We start from the raw sequence: 21,267 nt of genomic DNA, 5'->3' as shown, positions 1-21,267 counted from the left end.
TGGAATGCAGTTTTAGTAGATAACTCCAGGTTAGAATGTAGAATACTCTGATGGTGGGGGGACATAAAGCAAAATATATTGTCAAGTTTCTGCAGGGTCAGTGTTTAGCTCCAGTTACAACTGGAGCGTTTCAACCTGACATGGCCACCTCCACTAACCTCTTGCTGACCTTGACAGATATGTAGAGCAATATTTTTCCAAGCATGCTTTCAAACAATTACTCTACTCTAAATGAGATGTAGTGAAGCATATCGTCCTTCATGTTACATGTCATAGCACAGCGTAGGCATAAAGCTGATAAGCTAGACCAGTATTATAGTTATTGGTGTTTGACACTGTTTGGTAAGGAAGAAATATTTTTTTTTCTATGGGGTGTGGATAAAACTTTAAAATCAGTGCATACATTGCAGTTTAGAACTACCACAGACATTTAATATTGTTACACTGGTTCTAATACAGTTTCAATCTGCATTTTTGTTTCTACCTAAAATGTTTAATGTTATTCATGTATACAGTGGTTTAGATCAAAGGTTCATTCAGACAATTTGAAATATAGGTACTGATCAATACACAACCAGAAACATTAATCATACATGTAGGTAATCATTGGGAGGAGTGCCTACAATTAAAAACAATCATTTGAAACATTCCTTATACTATACCTTCTGAATACAACAAAATAGGCACATTAAAATACAATGCAGTTGCCAAAAATAATTGTAGTTATTTTTAGGACCTGTTTTGTTTATAATGAGTACCTGGATCATACACCATTCTTTATATGAAGAGGTAAATATCTCACACAATGATGACATTGAAGTGCATACTTTTGTACTGGAATAAAAGCAGTGTATCCACTGTAAAAGTGATGAATAAAAAGTAATTTTAACACAGAACTACCCCAGCAAACATGATGTAAGTTAATTAACACGTTTGTGTTTCAGGTTCATTGTAAGTTACCAAGGTTAGTTGTTTGCCTAATAAATTGGCTGACCTCTATGCCCTTCCTATCAACAACTTTCCCTTACACTCCTCATTCTTCCTCCAAATCAATTCATCACAAGTTGTTGAAAAGTTATGGTATTTTGCAACTGTGCTTGTAAACTAGAGAAGATGTTATGCTTAACATGCATAATGAACTAAAAAAGAAAGGGAGTGTTGCCATTATCACCACCAGTGATAGAATGTTTTATATATATATTCTCACAAGTAATGAACATTTAAAAGTTTCTTTTGACTTGTAAAAAAAAGTCTCCCCTGGTGGTATGCTAGAAGGAAGTGAAGTCCATATCTGTGGAATGCATTATAGACACAGCACAATGCCTCTTTTGTCTCTCTGCTCTCTTGCTGCTCTGCTCATCTATGATTTTTCTTTATCCATTATTTTTGTCCCTACATTTGCCTTCTGGGATTTGACACATTTTCTTTCTTTCTCACTTTCTTTCTCTCTTTCTTTCTCACAGTAAGTATATGTTTCCTTCTACTTTCTCCCGGTCTCCACTTCTACATTTTGTACATTACTAGTCAAGTGGAGCTTTTATCAGCATACCTTTCAGCACTGGATGATGGAGAGACATCACTCAATTGCACTTTATAGATCAATATATAAGCAATCTCACAGCAATGCCTCAGTGGTCAGAATAAGGGATCAAATACCCATTTGTGTGAATGGTCAACATTTGCTAATGTTTCAGAATGTCAGCATGTACAAAGTGATTTTTATTTTTGCAAAGAATAGGTTACTTCATGAATTCCAGTAATATGCATTATTTTAAACTGTAAACATCCAGCAGTATACTTACTGGTAAAAAGTAAATAAATCTATATGCCGACAAATAACAAATATACCATAAAGAAAACTGAGTCAAAGCTTTTAAATTATAAAATTATAAAAGGATGACTTGGAAGAGAAACTTGTCCTTACATAAAAAAATGAATATGCTAAATGCTACAATCCCAAATCAAAATAATTGTTTCACGATAACAAGCATAAAATACTTAAATGCAAATATCATTTAGTTTTAGATTACTCTAATTTAGAATGTGTCACTCTAAGCTTTTATAAGTACGCAATACTTTTTGGAGAATTGTCTGTGACAAATCAAGCTTAATTAAGCCAAAAGCAAAATAAAACATATTTGACCTAGGTCATTTGTTATTTTCTTGTGACACACAAGAAAAACAGTCTATAATGTTGTTTGTTCCCAGTGGATTTGTATCGTAAATGGGAAAAGAAGGTTGTTTAGGAAAAGAACAAACATAGTATGAGTGATAATGGCGACAGAGGCCACGTTAATTATTTTAAAACTTCCATTTCCCAACAGTATCAAAATTCCACACAATAATTTTGCAGCTACTGTATGACATTTAACCTTTATGATCTAAAATGATATTGTGAATATTTCAAAAGTATGATTAAAACAGTTAAAATATTTTGTCGCTTAATTAGGTAATTGTTATTACTCCTGCTGGCAATATGGTGGGGTACCCAGTTATATTCTAAACTATCACAGTCATTGAATAGAACCTCGGCGTTATCAGTAGGTAAAATAACTTTCTATTAGTGACGGGCACATTTTTTTAGCAAATTTGGATCCGCAGCGGATCGTCCGGTTTCATTTGGTCTACGGATTTCAGCGGATCAATGGATGGTTGAATCCCCAGATTGGATTTACAAATCTGTCCACGGGTTATATCCAATGGCGGATTTTGATCAATCCGCACGAGCTGGAACTGCCCAAATCCGCAATATGGATTTTGTGGGTTTATATGAGCGAAAATCCGGGAAGCGGATTTGGGTGCATTCGCCCATCTCTACTTGCTATATATGTAGTATTACTGGAATAGAAGCACTCACACTTCTTGATGAGGTATACTGCCGTGGGTGAAATTACTGATAAAAATAAGAAAAACAGCAAATGTGGACTTCAATACATTCTTTAACAGTTTATTTGTGCAGTGATCAGTTTCGGTCACCGTTGTGGACCTTTCATTAGACCAGGGGTGCCTGCTCTCCCACACTGTTCGCACCCCCTGTTGCTCCTCTCTTACCTTTTGTCCGGTGTCATCTGACATCACAACATCATGTCACATTGTCATGGAAACGTGGCATCATATGAAGCCATATTGCCATGGCTGCGTGTCGCCAGAAGCCGCCGAAGACAAGGTAAGTGAGGCATACAGAGGCCACATGCGCTCCCCCCATATTTAATTTAAATGCTTTTGCCCCTGTCAGCGCCATGCCTCTACTCCCCCAGAAAGTTTTGCGTCCACGCCGGGGGGGTTTGCACCCTTCTCTAGGCAATTCTAGAACATAAATAAGACAACTATAAACCCTATCATTACCCAGTGTACCAAGAGTGAAACAGAAAAAAACCATTGTGACTGGCAGCAAATCTGGTGGTTATTAGGAGACAGCGTGTAAACATTTGGCTGATAACCCTAGTGTGCGCTTTACTACACTAAAAGGTGAACAACATTAAAAGATGCAATCCTTTGTAATCCATAAATAACTCAGTAAAGTATCTTTGCTTATACAGTAGCAACTGAATCCTCTGATCTTAACATATAGGAAATGTATCAGCAGTACAGTACATAGAAACATCTTGATATAAATGCCTTAGCAAAGCAAACAGAAAAGGCTCTGCAGAAAGGATACAGTTATTGATAAACAAGGTATTAAGGCAGAGAAAACAATGTAGCCAAACATTGTAACATGGACTATGTGATGTAGTTTTACGAACACAACAAAAAGATGTAGCATAAGATATCAGAGGTATTAACATATAAACACTGGTTTACAGTACACCCTGTAGTCTTTACTATGGCATATACTGTATTAGAAGATTCCCTTTTTCCTATTGCGGTCAATGTCCATGTCTAATTGTTGGTCCACAGAGACGTTGTATCAATAAAGTAATTTGTGTATAAACATGTATGTGTCAGTTGCATGATAGTCTTTTTGAATGATTCATAATTAGATATTTAGTCCAATTCCTTTATGCCAACATCCAAATGAATAAGTCCCATTACCATAGATTGTGATGGCAAAATAAAGTTACTGATGAGGTATATTAAAGAACGTGACACATCCAAAAGAGCTCAAGCATCAAGAAACACATTCCATAAATGACTGTGCTTGTTGCTTAGTATTTGTGATTCGCATTGGAGAGAGAGCTGAGACACAAATAGAGGTACAGAGGCTTAGGGGAAGGTCAATCATGCACACGTTAATGTACATGGAAGAACATAAACCAATTATACTCATACCCTGGCCCCTTCCCCTGCAATGTACTCACGCGCATCTGTGAAGAAATATATATGGTATCCAGCAGTGCCAGTTTTCATTTCTTCTGGTAACTTGGGACTAGTAATCTTTATTAAAGGAAACAGGGTAAAAGTTTTACAAAAATATTTAATAACACCTATACTTGATTGTTTTAAAAGGTGTCAATCAGCTATATTTCCACTGTTCCCTAGGAGGAACTACACTTTTAAAACTTGCTATTTCATTATATTGTCCATACTACAATTTGGAAAAAAACACAAAAGCAATGAATCTAAAGAATAACACTAAACAGTAACACTGAAGACAGAAGGAAGCATTTAGTTAGGTACAATGCCCCTTTAAAGTGGAATGGACATAATGTCAGGGTTGTGTTAGTCATTTGATTGTATTTCAGACAGGAGAGAGAGGTTTTATTGATTATCTAGTCAGGAAAGGATTAAGTTTGATACAAAGCTGAAAATCCTTGCTGAAAAAATGATACTTTTAAACAGATTAGGGATCTTATCTGCATTTCAGTCCTTCACCTACGACAGTCAGCCTTATCTGCATTGCTTTTTTACGTTTAAATGGATTAGGCCATTTTGGTAATGATTTTTTACTGAGACACCACATTTTGAAACACAAATAAATATTGGAGAAACATATTCATGCATATAATCACTTATTTATTTTCAATGGCATGATCAAATAATCCTGACATAACATGATAATGTTCTTTAAAGCAGCAATCTTCCCCAGAAGCATGTATGAGTTGAACTCATATAATGTTAGCATCTTGCCCCCTGAGCAGGTCCTGCTTATTTTCTTTGTTTTTTAAGTATTGATATAAATCATGAGTTCATGGGTTCTGTGGTTACCATGGTAACCATTAGACTGTACTGGGCTATGGGTAACACTTAATATTTCAAATGCTTATATCCCCTGAACAGAGCATCAACAAAAATTAAAACAGCATTTGAAAAGGCAAGAAGAGAACTCAAAGTAATTTTAAAGATAAAAGAAAATATAACAAAAATGGGGATCAGCCCAAACTGCTGTGTTAACAGGACCCTAGAATTGTTTCATTTATAATTTGGAAAGCATTCTCAATGAACTGTAATTGTGAAGTTGGAAATTAACTGGGGAATATGGAAGATGTGGTTCACATCCATTTTATTGGGTTTATATTTAATGTTTAAAAATGGGTGATGTTCCCAGCACTGAATGTTAATATAATGAAATGGCACTGGAATATGCCAAAATAATAAGTTTTATTGAAATAAGCATATACAGTATAGTACTGGATGGATGCTTAGACTATATGTAAACAATAGCTTGTTTGCTTATTTGGGCTTTGACTGAATAATGGCCCATATTTACTAGGTTTGCTATTCATTAAGATCCAGGCAGTGAATGAGCCAGATGGTGTTTTGCGGTGCTGGGTGATGTCCTGTGGAATAAACCTGCTTTAGTAAATATGGTCCAATATCTTTAAAGCAATCAAAGAGAACAAGTAATACAATATGGTTCTGACAAGTTTAACAAGACAATAAAAACATATTTTTCCCTCCTAGTTTGTAGTTAATTGGATGTATTATCTCTTGATTAAAGGTAAGTCTACAGAGACTCCCAGTAGTTATATGTGACCTTATAACAATGTTGTGAATTTAAAAATCTTACAACAATGCCAATAATGTTTTCACAAGCAATATTTGTGTAATGGTGAAATAGTTAATTTTATATGGAAGATTGAAATGTCTTGGCATTAAATGTATTCACTCTCCATGCAAAGCTGTTCATACAAAATAGTTGTTCAGATGAATTGCTTTTTTTTGTTTTCCTCCATCTTGCTAACGGATATTCTCTCCAACTTTGTTATCATTAGGAAACCAGGAGAGTCAAATTTTTGGACTGTGATGGATATTTCTTCTTGTACTATACCCAGTTTTTTGGTGTTTTGAATGAGTACACACTTTTAATTACATCACAGATTTGCTCTTTTTTCACACATTTTTTTTCCCGGAGATGAAGGCTGAAACGCGTAGAGTGTTCACTGACGGCAGTATACATGATTTCTACAGCGTGACCTTTGCTTCATGATGCAACTCCTGTGGACGATATGAGAGACTGCAATCTATGTTGGAATTACTCTCCCTTGGACTGACTCATACACAATTATGGACAGCTGAGTATCACTTTCTCTGCTGCTTTGAGTCCTCTCCCCTTTGTGGGATGTAGGCAAACGCTGGTTTGATTGAGCATCCAGTACTGGCTTTATTTTTATCCTATATAGCCATGTGTTTTGCCTTTTTGTCAGAATCCACAGGAATGTTTTGCACTCATGTTTTTTGATATTTTTATTATTTTTGATTATTGCTGCATAGGGTTTGAGTACTTTTCATCTTATTTTCCCCTGTGTCTCCCCCTTGGTTTAAGATATATTATTTGTTCTTATGTTCACTATTGTGTATATAAGTTTATTGATTGTATATAATTAAATTTTTTTTTTGGGGGGGGGGTTAGTTATATTATTTGTAACTAGGATCCTTAGGGGGTGTTGTAATCCTTTAGCTCATTTTTATCACCTCATATTTTTGAGAGGTATATTATTTGATACATTTAAGCTCTTGGTTTTACTTTCAGCGATATTAAATGCATTATTTTTCTAGTCACAGCTTTTTCATTTTTGTTATGCTGCCTACAGTGTGTTTATGTTTTTAATGTTAGTGTGTCTTATTGCTCGTTATTAAAATCATTTCCTTTTTCTATTTTGACTTAGAATCCAAGTCTTTTTTCTTTATATTAGATTAGTTTTTCTGTGGTATATTTAGAGTGCCATTTTGGGGATTGTCTCAGTCTTTTTGTGTGTTTATATATATATATATATATATATATATATATATAATATATATATATATATATATATATATATATATATATATATATATATATATATATATATATGTGTGTGTGGTACAGGTTGACTTTTTTCACTGTACTGCAGTTATACAGCCGCGGCCCCTTTTAACCTCCTACATACCCGTAAAAATGCGGGGATGTTCTCCGTTTGTCACAGAGTTTCCCACGCATCAGCCGCATTGACGAGACAGCGCTAATGGTGCATAACATTGAAAGCGCCCGCAGCGCCCAAAATGGCCGGAAACGGCCGCATGAGGTTAAAGGTTGCCACCACTGTAGCTTGCAAAGTGATGTTTCTCTTGTGAGGTATTGTAAAAGTTATATAAAAGATTGTTTTATGAATAACACTGTAACAGTAAGATGTCAGAATAAATTGTAAACTAGATATTCAGTGGATATTAACTTAATTATCTTAATTATATTCGTTAACAAATCGTTAATTTACATTTTTATTCATGTGAGTGATTGTGTAGGCAGGGCCCCGTGCACTGCTTTGCCCGGGGGCCCCTAATGTTGTTAAGATGGCCCTGTACATTGTGTCATATTTTTTGAGTTAACTGGAACCTCTGTAAGATCTTAGCTTTCCTTCAAAGGTCTCCAACCCATCTTCATTGGGTAATATACATTACAGGCATACCCCGCATTAACGTACGCAATGGGACCGGAGCATGTATGTAAAGTGAAAATGTACTTAAAGTGAAGCACTACCTTTTCCCACTTATCAATGCATGTACTGTCCTGCAATCATCATATATGTGCATAACTGATGTAAATAACGCATTTGTAACAGGCTCTATAGTCTCCCCGCTTGCGCACAGCTTCGGTACAGGTAGGGAGCCGGTATTGCTGTTCAGGACGTGCTGACAGGCGCATGCATGAGCTGCTGTTTGCCTATTGAGCGAGATGTACTTACTCGCGAGTGTACTTAAAGTGAGTGTCCTTAAACCGGGGCATGCCTGTATATATTTACAACAGTAATACATGTTACATAATGGGAATAAGCACTTCACACATAAAAGTAGACATTTAGGATAAGGAGTCCCTGCCCTGAAGAGCTTACAATCTAAGTGGTAAGTAGGGAGAATTTACAGAAACAGTTAAATGGTGTTATGGTAAGTGCGTCTGCGAGGGGTCAATATAAAAGCATATGATATGTATAGTACCAGGCAACAAAACTGCCCAAATGCTTAATTAAAAAGGTGTGTTTTAAGATGGGCCTTGAAGGTGAAGAGAGACCTCAGTTCTTAATGTTAGACATAGTCGTTGATATATTTCAATTGAATAATTTTGAAATATTCAAAAAAGCCTTTTCTCATTTATAGTCTTTATTTAATGAATACATGAGAAACTGTTTGCTTTGATTTGAAATGAAAAAAAATACTGACAAAGTTAGACAATTTGAACAGAAGAGCTGGAAGAGTTAATGCCGAAATGCTGAAGGTGAGAGAAGTTAAGGGGAAATAAGAAATTGGTTAAGGGCATAATGTAAAGGTTACATGATGTAAGGGTTAAATTAGAGAGATGATAAGGCTGAGTGATGAGTTGGAAAGTTCACAGAGAAATAAAAGATATGTGAGTAAAAAATTGTAACATGGGATGGAAGATAAGAGGTAATGGAATGATATTATTATGTAGACAGTTTAGAGTGAGCAGGTTAAGAAATATTGGCAAGTGCTGAATTAAAAGAAGCGATAAGCGTTAGGGGAACAGTTAGAAGGTTTGAAGAAAAGGGGTGACTAACATATTATTTTTGAAGGAAGGTAAGGTTTATAGAAGGATTTTTTTTCAATTGAAAGGGAAACTAGTTTAGATAAGGGTGGGATAGCTTAATAGGAGAGAGCACTACTCATTTAATGGAGGTTTATGATATTTAAAAGGAGATGGATTGTTGCAGCATATAGACCCGCAGAATAGAGATATGGAAACTTTTGAGAGAGTTCATTAAAGCTCATTATAGAGCCGTATGTCCCCTGCGTTAGTTAACAGCACTGTGTCAAAAACAGAGAATTAAGATGACTGATAGAAGGATTTAGAGTGAAAAATTTCCAGCTGATATAGTTTAGCCTTCAATAATTAATCTGGTAAAAAGGGAAAGAGCAGAAAAATAAATATCTTACTGGACAGTCATCCAAACTGACATGTCTTAATAATTTATTTCTGCAGTTTACAAGGTGGCTTTTATCTGCTTTATTTATATGTTTAAACCACATGTGCATACCAAAGTTGGCACATGTATTAATCATTTATCAAAGCCAGACCCATTCCTATTGTATGGAAGTTTGCAAAAATGGGTTCTATTTTAATTCATTTTAAGCTTATTTTCTGTTAGTCTCTAATATTTGTAAAACCAATATGTTTACTAATTATTAATATCATTAAACAATAGCAACATTTATTTATAAATAAGTATCCTAATTTTGAAACCCCTTCTTATTACTGCTCCTTTTATTTACTGAACTCCTGCCTACCTCCTTCAACTGACTTTTCACAATTCCCAAACGAATGCAAGAAGGTTAAATAAACAAAAAATAGCTTAATATGGTGATAGTAAGAGACCCATACTCAAAATTCCACTTCTTACTGTACAATCAGTTATACAGCACAATGTCAATTTGCATGCCTTCAAAAAAATGGATCCGTTGTGCTGTTATGTTTTGCCAGTAACAATCCTCTCCAGTGAGGCTCTTTTTTTAAATGAGACATCAATTATTCTATAAAAAAAACAAACAAACAATGAAGGCAGCTACACAAAAAGGTGAAAGCAAAATCTGCTAATAGGTTTCAAAGTTCAACTTAGTTAGCAGGGAAAGACATTAGGGACCCATGCAAGATCAAGAAGAAGCCTATCATACACATCTAATATTCTGTTGCATAATACATTTTACTCAGGAAAACAACGTTATTGAACATAAAAAATGAATTCCCTGTGTAATATACGGAGGTGAAACACACACACACACACACACACACACACACACACACACACACACACACACACACACACACACACACACACACACACACACACACACACACACACACACACACACACACGCAACCCCGGCTTTCACCATTATCACCCAGCACACAGCACTTCTACTGCAGCAAGGGATTCTGGGAAATGACATGCAAATGAGCACACAGTGCCACCTTTTGCTTCAAAACCATAAATATGGTTCCCTATAGGCTTAAGTTTGCTGCATGGTCACAGCTTTGAGCACAGCCAGGATTAATATGCATAGCCAGCAAACCCACCCACAGACAGACAGTCTATCTATATCTACAGTATATCTTTATATTGCATTCTGCACTAGAAAATATTGTATATGTTATGAGTTTTTCATTAAAAAAAAATCTCCTTCCAAATATAAACCTTGATAGGAGCAAAAATACCATAAAACATGATAAACAAACATGCTTATGTATACTCATATAATACAATTTAATATTATGTGTTCATTAATAAATATATTCAAACCTAAACTTAAACTTTACACTACAAGGTGTCAAAATAAAACCCCCAAAACCATCCCAAAAAGGATTCATGACAGATCTTCTCAGCAAGTTCCAATTGTACATGTAGGTAGCCGCTCTCTAAAGCAAGGCTCGTTCTTCTTTCATGGACACCTAAAAAAAATCCCCACAAACAGAGGTCCATTGTAAAGCCAATATTTATTGGTAAAACAATGCAGAGTGATAAAGAAATGCACTCAAAAACAGACAGAAAGATAGCACATGTATAATGATTAAGAAGAAAAAGAAAAAGAAACCTGGCGCCAAATAATCAATGGAAAGTCCTGTATTCCTCATGGGATCCGCACACTTGCTTGACAGGCCATGTAATGAAAAAAACACAAACAAACACAGATCATAGTGCAACACTGTAGGGTTAAACAGTTCTACACTATAAATCACATATAACAGTGAAAATCCTAGCGACAGTTAAAAATACTATTTATTAAAAGGAACTATGCCATAAAATGGTATTGACAAATACAAAGAACTGCAGGTCATCCGGGATAGAAAAATTGGAGCCCTACTTACAAGCAGCAAAACATAAACACACGTTGTTAGGAACGAGTCCTCTTGGCGCAGATGGTATCCTTGCAGAGTTGTTTCTCTGCTCCGCCGCGACTCAAGTCCAAAACCGCCCTTCAGGTATTCACCGGAACAGTGCCGGTGGCGGAGGCTAGTTAGTGGGGTCCACAGCTCTGCACCACGTCTGGCCGCTCTCTTCACTTCCTCCTCCGGTTTCACAGGATGTATCTGCGCGCCCGCGCGCGAGTGTGATTAATACTTGCCACCCAATGCTTCCCGAGTAATGGCCATCTGCCTTGTGTGTTTAAAAGTTCTTACTCAGCCTCTCCAGGGTTCCACGAGAGTGGGCGTTGATGTAAGCCACTGCATTGCTTGCTGGCCAGGAGGCACAGGAGCATTAATAGCCCTCCATTAACAGCACCTGTTTCCTGTTTTTTTTCATCCATTTCACCCTAGGACTTTGCTGACTTTTTCAAGACAAAGGTGAATTCCATTCATCAAGCCATCCCCTCTGTACCCTCCACATATTTTGTCCTTCTTTCTAACTCTCCTCCCGACTTCCTTGACTCTTTTTCTTTTGTCACAGAGGAAGACATGTCCCTGCTGATCTCTTCTTCTCATTCTAACACTTGCCCTCTTGGTTCCATTCCCTCCCATCTCCTCAAACCTCTTGCTCATACTCTAATATCTACACTCACACATATTTTAAATTCCTCCCTCAACTCTTCTACCTTTCCTACCTACCTCAAGGTCAATATACTGTAAGTACACATATAGGATAAAGTACCTGCCTTCTAAATATAGCATAGGTTGAACTTGATGGACATTTTTTCAACCTCATCTACTATATAACTATGTAACTATGCAACAATTATACCCTTGCTCAAAAACAAAAAGCTTGACCCTACCTGTCTCTCTTTGCTTTTTGCCTCTAAACTCCTTCACCGCCTTTTATTCTCTTGGTTGCTCAATTTTCTCACTTCCTATTCTCTCCAGGTTCCTCAATAATCTACCTTCCACACTGCTCAGTTACCTGAAACAGCCTTCACTAAAATAACTAATTACATCCATGTGGCCAAAGACAAAGATCATTAGACTCTGCTCGTATTGCTCAACCTCTCCACAGTCTATGTTACTGTGGACCACCCTCCTCTTCTTCACATTCTCTATAACCTCGGAATCAGTAACAAAGCTATCTCCTGGCTTTCCTGTTTCCTCTCCCATAGTACTTTCATTGTCTTGTTTGTTTAGACATCCTCCTCCTCTGTCAATCTTTCTGTGGGTGTACCCCAGGTGTCTGTCCTGGGATCTCTTCTCTTTAAACATTCTAGGTGAACTTATTACTATACATTTCTTGAGTTCATGTTGATGACACACAAATTTACTTTCAACCCCTGACCTTACACCTGCTGTACAAACCAAAGTCTCTAAATGTCTCTCCGCTATATCATCCTGGATGGCCCAAGACAGACTCAAACTTAACATGTCTAAATCGGAGATCCTCATACATCCTCTTAATCCTGCCCCTTCTACATTACTGTTGGCAGCACTATCATACATTCAGCGTCACAAGCATGCAGCCTAGGTTTCACATTTGACTCATCCCTCACATTGTCCTCTCACATTCACAATATAACTAAAATCTGTTATTGTTTCCTCTGTAACATTGCAAAGACGTATTTTCCTCGGCTTCATACTTCTAAAACTCTAAACCAAGCCCTTATTCTCTCCCATCTGATTATTTCAACATTCTTCTGTCTGGCCTTTTACCTTTCAATCTATCCTAAATGGTGCTGCTAGAATCACTCTGTCTCAACATCTCTCTTGCTGAAATCTCTCCCCTGACTTTGTATCTAATTCCGGATTACACACAAAATTCTCCTCCTCACTTTTAAGGCAATACTCTTCTGCCCCTCCTTAGGCCGTGTCCATGCTGAGCACGACTGCGCGAGCGATCAACCGCGCAGCACAATCAAACACATTGAGGTCTATGGGAACATCCACAGTGCTCGCGTGCACATGCACATGAGCGTCAGCACGGCTGTTTTTTCGCAAGATAACTTTGTCTTTGTCGTACGATGGACAGGTCACATGAGAGGTTTGCCTAATGAGTTTGAACCAGCTCTGTGACATCATTGGACATGCCTCCCCGGCGCAGGGATCTGTAGTCCACAGAGCTCAGCTGACAAGTGCGCGTGAGGCCATGCACTCCGTCGCGTGCGCCTGTACTATGGACTCAGCCTTACATCTCATTACTGTAGTAAATTCTTGCTATGCACCATCCCGACTCTTGTGCTCTTCTCAAGGATGTCTTCTCTCTACCCCTTTTGTATCTAAAGCCCTCTCCCACCTAAAAACCTTTCTCACACTCTGCCCCTTGCCTCTGGATACCCTTCCCCTCAATAACCGATTAGCACCCTCTCTGTCCACCTTTAAGACCCATGTAACATGTGACTGATCCCTGTTCAAAAATGTGCTTCTAATCCAGCAGTGTGGGGGTTAACTGCTGGTAGACAATTAACTAACACACCTGGCTGATTACAGGTATCAGAAAAAGCCTGCCTCTGAGACAGGAAGGGAGATTCTTCCTGAGCCCACACTTGAGCTGAACAAGGAAACAGACAGAGGAGAGGTTCCTGAGTCTCACAGGTGAGACTGACAGAGGGAACACAGATGTCTTGAGCCTGCCAAAAGAAACTGCACTCTGCCAGCAAGACACAGGGGACAATACTTCTAAACCTGGATCCTGACTTTGCCTTATCGCACAAGGGTGTGGACAAACCAGGAGAACAGAGAAGCCTTCCCCTACAGCTACCAGAGAGACAGATAAGCTTTACTTTCTAAGACTGTTGTATATCTGCACATATTAAAATATATGTTTGGGGCTGGGAAACATGCTATCTAAAGGGAGTTCTGGACTGCATATGTTTACCTAGAAATACTCCCAAGTGGAGCAGAAGCTTTGTTTAACCCCTTATTTTGCATACGTTTGATTTTCATGTGTTAAAGAAGCAGGCGCAATAAAAGCCTTATTTTAGTCTCCATTGCGTACCTTGCACACGTCTCTTACAACCCATCTTAAAACACACCTATTTAACGAAGCATATGGGTAGCTTTGTGGCTGATACTATACATCTCATATATCAACCTTGACCCCTTTGAGACGCACTTACCAGAACACCTTCCTACTGTCTCTGTATGTTCTTCCTACTTACCAGTTAGATTTTAAGCTCTTACAGGTCGGGACTCATTTTCCTGATGTTACTTTTATGCCTCGTATATATTTCCTAATGTTACTTTTATGTTCCCATTATGTGTTACATTATGATGTGTTATATTTTTATGTGACGTGTATTACTGTTGTGAAGCGCTATGTACATAGATGGTACTATATAAATAAAGATATACATGCATACTGTACATGCATTAAATTTAAAGGGACAAGTTATAAATATATGACTCAATATTTTTTTTTAATACATAACTAAACAGTTTGTTTTATACAAAGCAAAATACTTGTAGTAACATGTGTATGTTGTACAGGTGGTAATTTGTGTAATTTGTGAGAAGGCCAAATATTTTCAGCAGTCTTATTTTTTAATTAATAGGTCTATATAGATAACTGTTTTTGTATATGTACACATATGTTTTATCCAGGGGTTGAAGCAGCGAGAGAGAGTGAGAGCAGGCGTTTCACATTTTGAGGACTCTTACGGTTGGATACATATTCTTTTTGTTGCATCAATACTTCATTTATTTGCATTGGTCATTAGTGTATTTGTATTATTAACATCTTTTTTGACCCAGTCTGTTGGGGACACAGGGTAAGGGAAGTATCTTTGGTCCTATTAGACCTGAGGGAATGGGCCTGAGGAAACGGTCTCAACCCCAAAATGTTTTCCCCCTATATTCCTCCCCCATCCCTCTTGTCCCCCCTCCCCCACTTTCCCATTGTGGTTTTCCCTATCTTTTCCCCTTCCCCTGTATAGTTCTCCCACATTGTTTGCATTTATAGGGTAATTTTTGTACTTGTGTGATTTTCACTTGCATTGTTCCAAGTTATATATATTGTGCTTCTATTATTAAAACTTTTTTTCATTTTTGGCATATTCCCACATTTTATAGTATTCTATCAGTCATTGAGTGCTGGAACACATTTTTATATTTTGGTTATTGTTTTGGAGGAATTAGGGTCCTCTTTGTTCCTTGTGCACCCTGCATTTGGTTCATTTCTAATTTTGAGTGCTGTCTATCCCTTTTGTTACTTACATTTTGTCCCTTTACAATTTGATTATTTATACTGTTGCCATGGTTGATGGCTGGTTATATATAGTTCTTCTCACAGTAATCCATTAAATTCTGAAGAAGCGACAGCATCAGTCGCAAAACTTGTTAAGGAATTGGAGGACTGTTGACGCTCCAGTGATTCTTGGCCAGCACACAACGCAGCGGTTTATGTCAACGCCCACTCTCACGGAACCCAGAAGCAGCTGAATAAGAGCTCTGGGACACACAAGGCGGATGACCAGTACTCGGGCAGCAAGCATTAATCTTTACATATGTGATATCCTTCTGTCTGTTAGCTCATTTCTTTATCACTGCATCATTTTACCAGTAAATGTTGGCTTTACCATGGTATGCACCTCTCTTTGTTATATATATTGCATTCTACCTGAAAAACTTACCAATTCTACAGAAGTTAATTTAACAGTAATAATAATATCTATAATAGCTAAAGGAATATGGTAGTTTTTGTTGCAGATAGTTGGACACAGCTCTCTAAAGGGAATCAAATATGTAAACCATTTTTTTGGAACAGAGGCCTCCTCACTTAAAACAGTTACCAACTTTTAGTAAATAAAGCCTGAATTTGTTACTATATTTTAAAAAATCCTGCTCGTGAATTTCTTGTTGACCTTACACTTGCTTACCGGCTGCGGCCACGCTAGCGCTGAGCGTGCTGACTGCACCGTGCTTGCCGAGGTTACTTCTTGCAAAATAAATTCTGACGTCCCCACTCACGCGGCGCGCACTCGTGCGCAGGCACGTATGCTCTCCCAAGCTTGGTGCTTGGGGAGACACCTCAGTTTGATTTTTGAGCGCAGAGCAGGGTCACATGACCCTGCTCTATCTAATAGGGAGAGAAAGTGTGTTTTAATGTGCTGTCACTTTCAGCTCCATGGAGCAAACACAACATGGAATTTAGCGGAGAAAGGTGGAAGGGGGAGCAGAGAGAGGTGAAGGGGTGGAAGAGAGGTGGAAGGGGGGAGCGGAGAGAGGTGGAAGGGGGGATGGACACAGACACACACACAGACAGACACACAGAGACACATACAGATACAGACACAGAGACACACACAGATACAGACACACAGATACAGACACAGCCAAGATCCAGCCAATGACACGCCCCCTCCCTTAATAGCCACTCCCCCCACGCTCCTGCTCTAAAAATGTTGCCCACGCTCCTGCTCTAAAAATGTTGCAGGACAGCGAGCGCTCCTGCTTGGCGAGCTGGTGATGTCACCGCTCTCAAGCATGAGCGCGCTAAGCGGCAGCGTGGCCATAGCCTTAGATAAAAAGTGCAGGAAATGAGTGTAGGGATAGCCCTTCCCTTTCATGCACCCTCATCATTCCATTCACAGGTGTGCTGCAAGTTGAGCTGAATGGAGCCTTCACCCTTCCTATCTATTAAGAGCAAAATGGTTTACAATTAGACAGACACAATCTTAGCGAGCTCCAAACCCAGCCCCACAGTATTATATATGTATATATTTCATTGCACCAACTGGAGTGCTGCTGGGAAAGTGACCACAAATATACAACAGTAACCAAAAAAGCCCCGATGCACATACAATATGGAAAACTAATTGATTCAATTCTGTTTGTTTTTTTTTCTCTCATAAGTATTGGTCATATAGTTCAATCTTTTAGCCAAAACATATTAAGCCTGGAACCACGTCAAGGTTAGACTTACACTACCACATTTACACCGTGGCCTTTGTATTTCTGCGCAGTGCAGTGGAGGAAATACAAAGGACACCGTATAAAATTGATAGTGTAGGTACCTGCTGAAAAAGTCTACCTTGATGTGGTTGAAGTCTTAAAATGTTTGGGGCTGAAAATCATGTCATACTCTAGGTGCCATACTGTATAAATATAAAGGAATTATTAACATGGGGATGCTGTATGCAATGTACAGTCCCCTTTTCATAAAATAATTTCATTCTAGCAGTAATATCCGTGCATGAATCAAAAGCACATGGTGGTGGTAGGACTATTACGCTAAAATATTCATTGTTGAGACCTAAGAGGATTCTCCCAGCAATACACAAATTTGACAAGTTTAAGATAACTGTGTCTATTGGGATCTCATTAAGTATGATTTATATTGATGATTGACACATTTTATCTGGTATATCGTTTAAATGTATCTATCCCTTCTTGTTTTGACTAATACAAATCATGTTTTTGATTTGACTTCCCTCATTATGTTGCATGAGATATCATCTGAAACAATCCAATAACTTCAACATAAAATATATTATTCTTCTGGGTACTGCAATTAAATGTTATGAAAACTAATGCTGGCTACTCTATCAATGATTAGGGTTAAATATGTGAATAGCATTTTATAAAACTATATGTTCTGACTTTTTAAAAGTATATAGATAATTAATAATACATTAGACTTATGTTTATATGTACAGTCTAAATAGGATTAGGATTGCTATTTGTTTGGGGAATGGCAAAGTTGCTATTTTTTATTTCACAAGTACACATATAAAATAAATAAATAAACATAATATTGTGTTACGCTTACTTAGCCTGCAAAACAAACATTAATGTAAAAAAAATAGCTTATCGCTTAAAAGTCTTTTATATATACAATACAAATATATTGGTCATCACTAAATTGTTACTTACAGTACATGTTTACCAGAAATAACACAAGCAGACAGAGCTGAACAAAATCAGCTTTCCACTGCTCCAGAATTTTGAAATTGTCACTGACTTTACTATTGCAATTTATTTAATAACTCCCTTAGGGGCTAATTCAATATGAGTACAGTTTTCAGGCTGCTTCGGTGCATATTGAATCATCCCCTTAGTGCTGTTTTATTCTCAGTTTTGACTGTGAGGATTTTTTGGGCAGCCTATTTAAAACCCCTCTCAAAAAATTCTGCCACAAATAAGAAAAATCCACTGATCAAGCATCCATAAAAGTCAAAGAAATAACACCAGACTTTGCAAAAGCAAAAGTCTACACTGTAATTCTGCCAGAGGACATTTTCTACACAGCTCTACATGTAAATGTTGTGGGTAACTGCTGTAGATTTTGTGCTATTTATATTATATACAGTGAATAAAGCACCTGATTCAACATGTTCCAAAGTGACTAATCAAACCATATATTGAATTAGGCTGTAAGTGCTAATTCTGTAACCGATTGGACCTATGTCCTACCGGGTCACAAACACCTATTTTGTTGCACATTTGGCAAATGTAAAATTATATTTCAGTTGCACTTGTGTGCACTTATATACTAACCTCAAATCTCTTCATTTGCACCAACGGCATAAAAAAAAAATTTTTATCCATTGATTTGGGGCACAGAAATAGACTGCCCTTGACATACAGATATAACTTGCATGTACTAATGAGGAATATTTCTGAGCACCACAAAATCAATTAAAAGTGCATCAAAATCGTCAGCCAAGTTCAACTTGATGTAAACCATAAAAACACTCTTAATAGGAGTTACCAAGAATGAAGTTGCTGTGTATTTCCCCAAAAAATTATTTGACACAGCACTATTCCTTCATTACATAGATTACAAAATATACTATTTTAACATTATGGCTATTATAAATAATATTACACTAATAATTGATATTTATTAATAGTAGTTATAAATAAATACATGTCGTTCTATTTAAGTTGAAACTGTTTCAATCAGGTAAATGTGACACACAGAAATATATCAAATTAAAGCTTGATACAATGGGCCGATTTTGTGGGCAAAATGTTTCCTTTTGTTCATGCAATTAACACCAAATTAGTGAATTTTGATTAATCTTGTCATCACTCAGGAGCAGTTTTAAGTTCAACAATCATTCTTTATCTTCTCAAATTATTATTATTATTATTATTATTATTATTATTATTTAAATATAACAACTTATGATTGAAACTTGGTTCTTTCATCATTTCACATTTTCTGTTTCATTAAATAGAGCTAAATTGTGTTTCAACGTCTAATACTGAGAAACACTGGTAGTTTCAGTAGTGCTTTAGTTTAATAATTCCACAATAAAAATTAATGACCTACTTTGTCTGTATTCCTGTCTCTTGCTTTTCCCCATAAAGAGTGGTTGACTTTTGTTTATGCAGAGAACATAAATGTCTAACCCACACACTTGTAGGCTTTACGTTGTCTCCCCTCAACCCTCCCACTGTCCAATAAAAGCTGTAAAGTCCACATACCAGTAGATATAAGGGTACAGATGTTCCAGCTTATTGTCAGCAGTCATTCTGTTAATAGCATGGTGGATAAAGAAGTAAATAGTTTGTCAATTGACTCACTTATGAGGCTTAAGACACTTTAGCTCCTTTGGTTCTGGATGAGCAAGCAATAAGATGCATTATAGCTTGGCCCTCCAGCAAAGGGATTAAGTTATGTTACACCTTGCATTACATTTACCCACCATAACTTGTTAAATGTCTGGTTATAACTTGCATTGCAAACTTTATATCATATATACATATATACATACATACATACATACATACATACATACATACATACATACAAAAATAACTATTCCTGCGCTCCTACCAATTAGGCTAAGATAAAATAATAATCGCATGAAAAAGGGTATTTTGTTAAACCCTATGGCCAAAGCATTTGTAAGCCTGTAAGCCTGCATGCATGTATATATATATATATATATATATATATATATAATCAAAGACAACACAAAAATTAAGTAGCGCTAAAGAGGATATGATATAACCCTAATACATGATAAATTATAATAACATATTTAAAATATTAAAATAAATTAAAATTACCACAATTTAACCTAATAATATCTACAAACCATAACGTGATAGTGAAAAAAAAGACAAATCCAAATTGAATTGAATGTTCCACTCAAACAAAAAATCCAGAGAGAAATATAGTCCCAATAGAAGATCCAGGGAGCGTCTTTGCAGCTTTAAGGGGAGTGGTATAGCCAACCACTTTTGGAATCTATGAACAAAAAACAAACAAAAGCGCAAGCTCCATAGCACGTAACTGAGTAAAAAATAAGGTACATTTATTTAAAAAATCAGCAACCCATAAGAATGTGCACTTACAGGATTTTAAACAGAACCATTTGTGGGAGAGAAATCTCTATTGTGGTCATCTGCAGTGGTATGGTGAGTCCAAGGTTTGCAGAGTGGATGTAAACAGTCCAGGTTCACCATGAACTCCTATCCCGAATTGGCAGCAAGATATAAAAGCATCCAATGCCTGCACGTCCTTTGCTCCCTCATACAATGATTGCTAACACTTGAAATTACCGCCAGCCGGAGTGCAGGGAAGCCAGGGACTCCAAATACACCAACACAAACGCGATGACGTCACAGCTCTACGCGTTTCGTCACACTGCGGCGACTTCGTCAGGAATATTGTGATTGTCAAGGACAGCCAATTAAATAGGCTGGATCAAGTAAACCTATTTTCCCATTGGTACTAAGTTTCACCACAAATCGTATAACTCTAAAATTACTATAAATATCAACATTACAATGAATAACAACAAAAAAACATCAATAATTATGTTGTTCACATCATACAATGAAAATAGATAAAACTAAACAATTTAATTATTTATAAACTCAACTAACACAATGACATGTTAGAAAAAGCTGTCCCACTATTACCAATCTAAGTTTCATCAAATATGGAAAAATATATATATATATATACCAAATTAAAATTAAAGCCTTAACCTATAATTTTAGTTTCAAAAGATATTAATAGATCAATATAT

Source organism: Ascaphus truei, chromosome 3, assembly GCF_040206685.1.
Source record: "Ascaphus truei isolate aAscTru1 chromosome 3, aAscTru1.hap1, whole genome shotgun sequence".
NCBI classification, from domain to species: Eukaryota; Metazoa; Chordata; class Amphibia; order Anura; family Ascaphidae; genus Ascaphus; species Ascaphus truei.
The sequence above is the reverse complement of the archived record's forward strand: the minus strand, read 5'-3'. Positions refer to the sequence as shown.